Source organism: Amblyomma americanum, chromosome 6 (genome assembly GCF_052857255.1).
Source record: "Amblyomma americanum isolate KBUSLIRL-KWMA chromosome 6, ASM5285725v1, whole genome shotgun sequence".
Classification (NCBI taxonomy): Eukaryota; Metazoa; Arthropoda; class Arachnida; order Ixodida; family Ixodidae; genus Amblyomma; species Amblyomma americanum.
In genome coordinates, this window is record NC_135502.1 from 76,554,527 (window position 1) to 76,560,629 (window position 6,103).

At 48.1% G+C, this 6,103-nt stretch overlaps 1 long non-coding RNA gene across 1 annotated transcript; it reads left to right on the forward strand.

Annotated features, from left to right (window-relative positions):
- Window positions 1-589: 589 nt before the first annotated feature.
- On the forward strand, window positions 590-5,291 carry LOC144093737 (uncharacterized). Its single transcript, XR_013306316.1, has 3 exons — window positions 590-655; window positions 2,151-2,225; window positions 5,026-5,291. It is a non-coding gene; the product is annotated as an uncharacterized LOC144093737 (long non-coding RNA).
- Window positions 5,292-6,103: the final 812 nt, after the last annotated feature.

A 6,103-nucleotide genomic window follows, 5' to 3' on the forward strand; every position in this document is an offset into this window, starting at 1 on the left:
ATTTACTTGCCGTGCCTTCCAGGGACCAAAATTATACGGATACTTCTGCATCAATTACAAAAACTGGTACTGCGGTCGCAACCATCCATGTTAACCCAGCGGCACGACTGCTACACCGCAACATTTTAGACAACCGGTCCGTCACGCGGTGTACCGCTCCAGTGCAGCGGTATTTACGTCAGTTTCTGCCCCCATAATGTGTTTCATACCTTTATTCACTTTTTTTCCCGTACCTGAGATGTTTTTTTTCTTCTAAATGAGCCATACACCGGGATAGAGACCCAAAAAAACGTGGAAGTTTTTCATCCGATGCAACGCGTTGGAGGTTATTTCGTGGTGTGCTTTAAAACGCTAGTTACATAGTGCATTTAATTTTGATAGTCTTTGAAACGAAATTTTTATGGGGGAGACGCCAAAATGAACCAACCAGGCAGGCGACAGTGGACCTGACCATCCCGTTCAGCTTGCGGGCAGGCGATTTCAGATATTTCAGAGGCAAGTCAAGAGCGTCGCAGCTATTGCCAAATAAGCCGCGAACGCATTCCAATCCCGCAGTTCAATCCTTTCGACTCCAATCCCTTCGATGGTGGCTGGAGGCAGGGCGAACCGGAGCACACCGTAGAGATTGCATCCAGCTGGCCGAAGCCAACAGCAGGTGCGTCGCCAGTTATACTCCGCTGACGGAGCCACGATTGTAACCACTGCAAACGACCAACATGCATAGCTGTCGGGCCCATTTGACTGACGCGCAGTGCTGCGTCAGTTTTCAAATAACCGGTACAAATAATCTAAACAACAAAATTGTACAACCACGGTCACTTTTTAGGTGTAGGAATAGTAAACGAAAAGTTCTCGTTTGAGCATCGCTAGTCGAAAGTGTTCGGGCCATATCGCTTGTCAGCGGTGCAGTAGAGCGCCTAGGCACTTATGAGGCTCTAAATGTCTCCACGCCTCAACCTACTGTCATAATTACGGATTCAAAATCTGCCCTTCAAAGCTTAGAGTACGGGTTCCCCACTGATGCCTTGAGTCTTAGATCCCTACGTTTGGTGCAGAATTTACATAGCAAAGGCTTCTCTATACGTTTTCAATGGGTGCCCTCGCACATAGGTGTCTTAGGCAACGAGATAGCAGACAACCTCGCACATACATCTCTCTCCGGGATTCCAGTACATGGAGTCCCTCATGAAGTCAAGCAAATGTTCAGAGATGTGGTGTTGTGCCACTTCAGTTCTTTGTGGAGCTCTCCTCATCAGCCATGTGTGACCAAGGGTCTCAAAAGGTACCAAGCCACTTTGCTGCACCGCGTTCGCACGGATTCTGCTCGTACGCCAGCGTGGATGTATAAGACTGGCCTAGCGTTGTCACCATTGTGTTCAACGTGTGTTGTGTGTGGTGACATAGAGCATTACCTCTTGTGCTGTACTTTGTACAACGCGGAACGGGCTGTGTTATTCGGATCCCTCAAGAAGGCAGGGGTTACTCACAGTTCTCTTCAGGACATTGTTTTCCCGCGCGGGAGCCAGTCGAGTAGAAGGGATGCTTCTCGCCTTCTTCTACTTTACCTGCAGGACACGGATTTGGCCTCCACATGGTGACCTCAGGAGTGTCTATTTGGGTTTTTGCGGACAGTGTTTCTGTGATTTCTATTTAAGTGTCGCTACGGTGGAGCAATTGCCGGCAGCAACTGCAAGGCTAATCTCACCGGTAGCCTACAACCACTCAACTCAACTCAACTCCACGGCGAGAAGGACCGTTGTGCTCCATTTCGAATGCCTTTTAGTCTTCAGGTGTTTTGTAAGTGCCTCACTATACGGCTGACAAGCAACCCACGTGGTTCAGGAACTTCTGAGCAAGCCTGTGCATTATCTGCAGGCAGATGATGTGCAGCCCGGTCGTTCCCAGAGGCGATACATTTCTACTGCCGGTTTGCAACACAAAAAAATCAAAGGTGAAAGAGATGGGTCGACACGGGCGGCCCGTGTTAGCCCATGTTTTTGCTTTCTGCGTCATCGTGTTTGTTCCGTAAGCAGTGAACGCATTTAAACTGGCTCTTTTCGCCATCCTTCGGCTATTGCCGTCGTTTCATGTTGCTACCCGTCAATCTTGTCTTATCTCAATTCAAACCTATGTCTTCTACGACTCTGCAGACCACGGCGGCAGGAGGCAGGGTGAACCGGAACACACCGTCGAGATTGCATCCAGCTGGCTGAAGCCAACAGGAGGTGAGCCGCCAGTTACTCCGTTGATGGCGCCGCGGTTGGAGACGCAGCATGCGACCCACGTGTACAGAAGATGGGTCCAGTTTCTTGAACCGCAGTGCTGCGCCTGTGACAGCGGGACGAGTCAAGAGCTAGCTGCTATCGCTGTCTTTAAGTGGTAGTCTCCCGGGACAAACGGCGTGACGATGGCGGCTATAGTTACAGCCTAGCAGTCAGGAACTCCTCCGTTCCCCTTCGGGTGACCTGTAGGAGATGCTTCTTAACGACCGAAACTTTTAAATGACCAAGATAAAGTGGGTTGAACAGGTGACGCGGGGTCACCAGTCTAATGGATGACATATATCGTTATTGCAAAATAAAAAAGGAAAATGTGCAGGCCACGCACTGAAGTGAATGAAACGCAAGGCACCAAGAACACGTTTGGGTTTGTGTTATCAGACGCACAAGTAGTGCTTGTGCACCCGAAAGAATAAGGAGCGTCATGTTGTGGTGAAATAAATGCGTAGGCCTTGATGAGCAGGGGCGGACTTATGGGGTTTTTCTTTTTTTTTTTTGGGGGGGGGGGGGCAGTTTTTTATTTGAATCACGTATTTCTTAGAATTTTTTCGTCAGAAAACTGGGTTTTAGCATGGCTTTTCGATTTACTTGTAAAATTTATTGCTTATGGAAGAACGGCTAGGAGGAGAGGCGACTGCATCCCCCTTGTCCAGTCTAAATCAATCCGAACCCTGTTTGTGAGACCACCGTCAAAAGCGGTCTTTCTTCTTTGGGTTTCATTAAAGCATCACCTTCCAGATTCCAGAATTTCCGAACGCTTGTCTTTGTGCGTCGCTGGGAGAGCTGCCCTTGAATGTTGGACAAACTCAGACTACGGGCCATCATTATGGAATAAAACAAACACCGGTGCTCGGGAGCTGTCATGTCATCCATGTTAGGCGAATTCCCGGTTTGATTGCATCAGTGCTAACATTGCGCAAGTCCTGCCCTTTGCGCAACTGTTAAACGCACACAAGTAGATATTTAAATTAGGAGTGTGCGAATACTGAAATTTTCGAATACGAATCGAATACGAATATGAAGAAAAAATGGCTTCGAATATCGAATCAAATATCTGGTCAGTACTAAGCTAAACAAAACTAGACTGCCTGAGTACCATATAAAAAAAACACGATATGCACAGTAATGTATACAACCTGATTATACAACATAACAGCATCCAAACTCTAAAAAGGTCATGCAAAACAAAATCAATAGAATGACAAGACTGGCAACAAAGAATAACATGCTCTCTAGTAAAACCCTCTTCATTCCGAGTTCAAGGGACCGGAAGAAATGCCCGGTTCATCCGAAGGCTTCGATTTATAAAATCCCCCCCCCCCCCCCACCCCTCGAAAAAAAAAACTGAGGCGGCTCCATCGCGCTAACGCCTGTAAGCCCGTGACGAGCCGCCCGTTTTGGAGTTCTGGAAGAACAACACAAATACAAGAAAGGCGCCAGGGAACACACACTGGCGTCAGAAGGACGAGACGATTTGTAAAAAGGAAAAAGAAATCACCTGCGACGCGTCAGTCGGCGTCCGAAAGCCGCGCGGAGCTGTGATTGGACTAGCGGCGAAGCTCAGAAGCCGAAGCTACGCGGCCAGGCTATTTTTCGACCTAGGGACAGGGTCCTTTCGACCGTTGTCGCGCCAGCCATTGCGCCCACTAATGCGCGGGTTACAATGGACCATGCAATAGGCGGGATTTTTACAGGACCGCTTGCCCTATCGTGAGAACTCGACGCGCCACTTCAGGAGGTTCCCGCGAAATTCCTCAAGTAGGCTTTCCTGCATAGCTAATTTACAAAACGCGATGGCGGAGGTCACACTCGGAGAGTTATGAAGGCGATAGGACGCATTATTCGGACGTGGGCATTAAATATGAAACGTATTACGGAAGGATTAAAAAAGCGCGATTTCGCGTTGCGATTGTTCGAAGCGGGCCGTCGGCCATCTTGTTCGCAGCACATGTGGTATGTGAGAAAGCCCACTTGCGGAATTTCGCACGAGGTCAAGTGTAGCGGCGTCGGAATTCGATCGGTCCGCGTGATAAACGGCAGAGAAGGAAGGGAATAGGTATTGTTTTCGTGGAATATTTAGCTCGATCATCGGCTAATTTGCTCAGATATTGTGCTTCTGCCACGGTAGAATTTATGACAGCCTGCGTAGTGTACGATCGCTGGCGAATGTTCGGGAATTTTCCAATATTCAGAAATTCTCGAATATCAATTTCTCAAATACGAATCGAATTTCAAACATATTCGATTTGTATTCGAAATTTCGAATATTCGCACATCCCTAATTTAAATACAAATTGATGAATTTATGCGTCATTGTAGATGTCTGGTTTTCATTAATTCCCTATAATTACACCAATATTTTGTGCTGTGGTGAAAGCGAATTGCATTGACCGATACGCAAAAACTAAGCGAAAGTTTGAGACAAAGAGGACTATATACATTATTTATAGTATACGGTAAACAGCGCAAGGCGCCTGCGGTTGAAGGCTTGGTTTAACACTGCCCACTACAGGAGCTAAGCTCGTTGAGGCAAAGTTAAATGTGACTGAATTATTCAAAAGCAGGCCATCTTTCCAGTTTGCGTCAACACGTTTAACAGAAAAACTACAATTGAATTCCTCGCGGCTCGGTTTCAAGCATGCTTTGATAAATTGCATTGTTTCAAAAAGGTAATTTCTGTGCAAACTTCAATCTTTAAAAATCGCGCCACCCGACTTCTTTTCTCTTTTTTTGTTTTTTTTTTCAGCCCGCGAAGAAAGGACCTCGACGTCTTTGGACCTTCCAAGTCCAGAGCAGTACGGTCGCCCTCCCACTCGCCCTTCGGCGACTCACCCGCACCGACAGGGCCCGGTCACTGACAAGAACGCCATCACCAGGTTCGTCGACAAGCTGCAGCGGTCTCGGAAACGTTGCACCCAGTTCAACAGCCGTGCCGACTACCACGCCTGCCTGACACCCACCGGATCCAAGGGCTGCTGTACGCCAGTCAGACTATGCGTGTTGCCCGGGTTCCTAAACAGTCTGGACGTGTTTCTCAAATACACGTGCGCTATGGACAATGACCACATCGGCGTGTGCTGCCCCACGGAGTTTGTGGTGAACACGAAAAGCCCTAGCCTGCCGCGGCCGACTAAAAACAGCACGGTGCATGTTATCGCCACGAGGAGCACTTCAAGACACGTGCACGCGGAGTGGCACAACTGGCTCGGAGATGGCACCGACAAAGTTAAAGCAAGTGTTTCAACTTTGTTCTTTTATTTGCATCAAAGCAATGTTGACAAATTGAAAATAATGGTTCAAAAACGTATTGTTGTCGTGACCCACGGTCGCTGAAAAGCTCTGTGTGTATGCTAAGCCTAAGTGTGCTATGTTATCTTTATTTAAAGTGAACTCGACTATGTGTATAACACGGCAGCTTAAAGTTTTAGAACCGCCTCGATGGCTCAGTGGTTATGGTGCTCGGCTGCTGACCGGAAACACGCGGTTTCGATCCCGGCCGCGGTGGTCGCATTTTGATCGAGGAAAAATGACGAGGCCCCTGTAGTGTGCGATGTCAGAGCACACCCCGGGCGGTCATAATGATCCGGAGCCCTCCACTACGGCGTATTTCACAGTCTGGATCGCTTTGGGACGTTAAACCCCATAAATCTAGTTTTGTTTCCTCCGCAGATGAGTTGGAATATGGTTTTCTTAATTTCTTTCACAGGAGTGGCTTGATTTACACCCACTTAACCAAAGCCCCTACCAATGCCCCTACCACCGCCCCCACCACCATCAGAGCCTGGCTACTCCACCTGCAGGTATCTCTCCAATTAATAACCCTG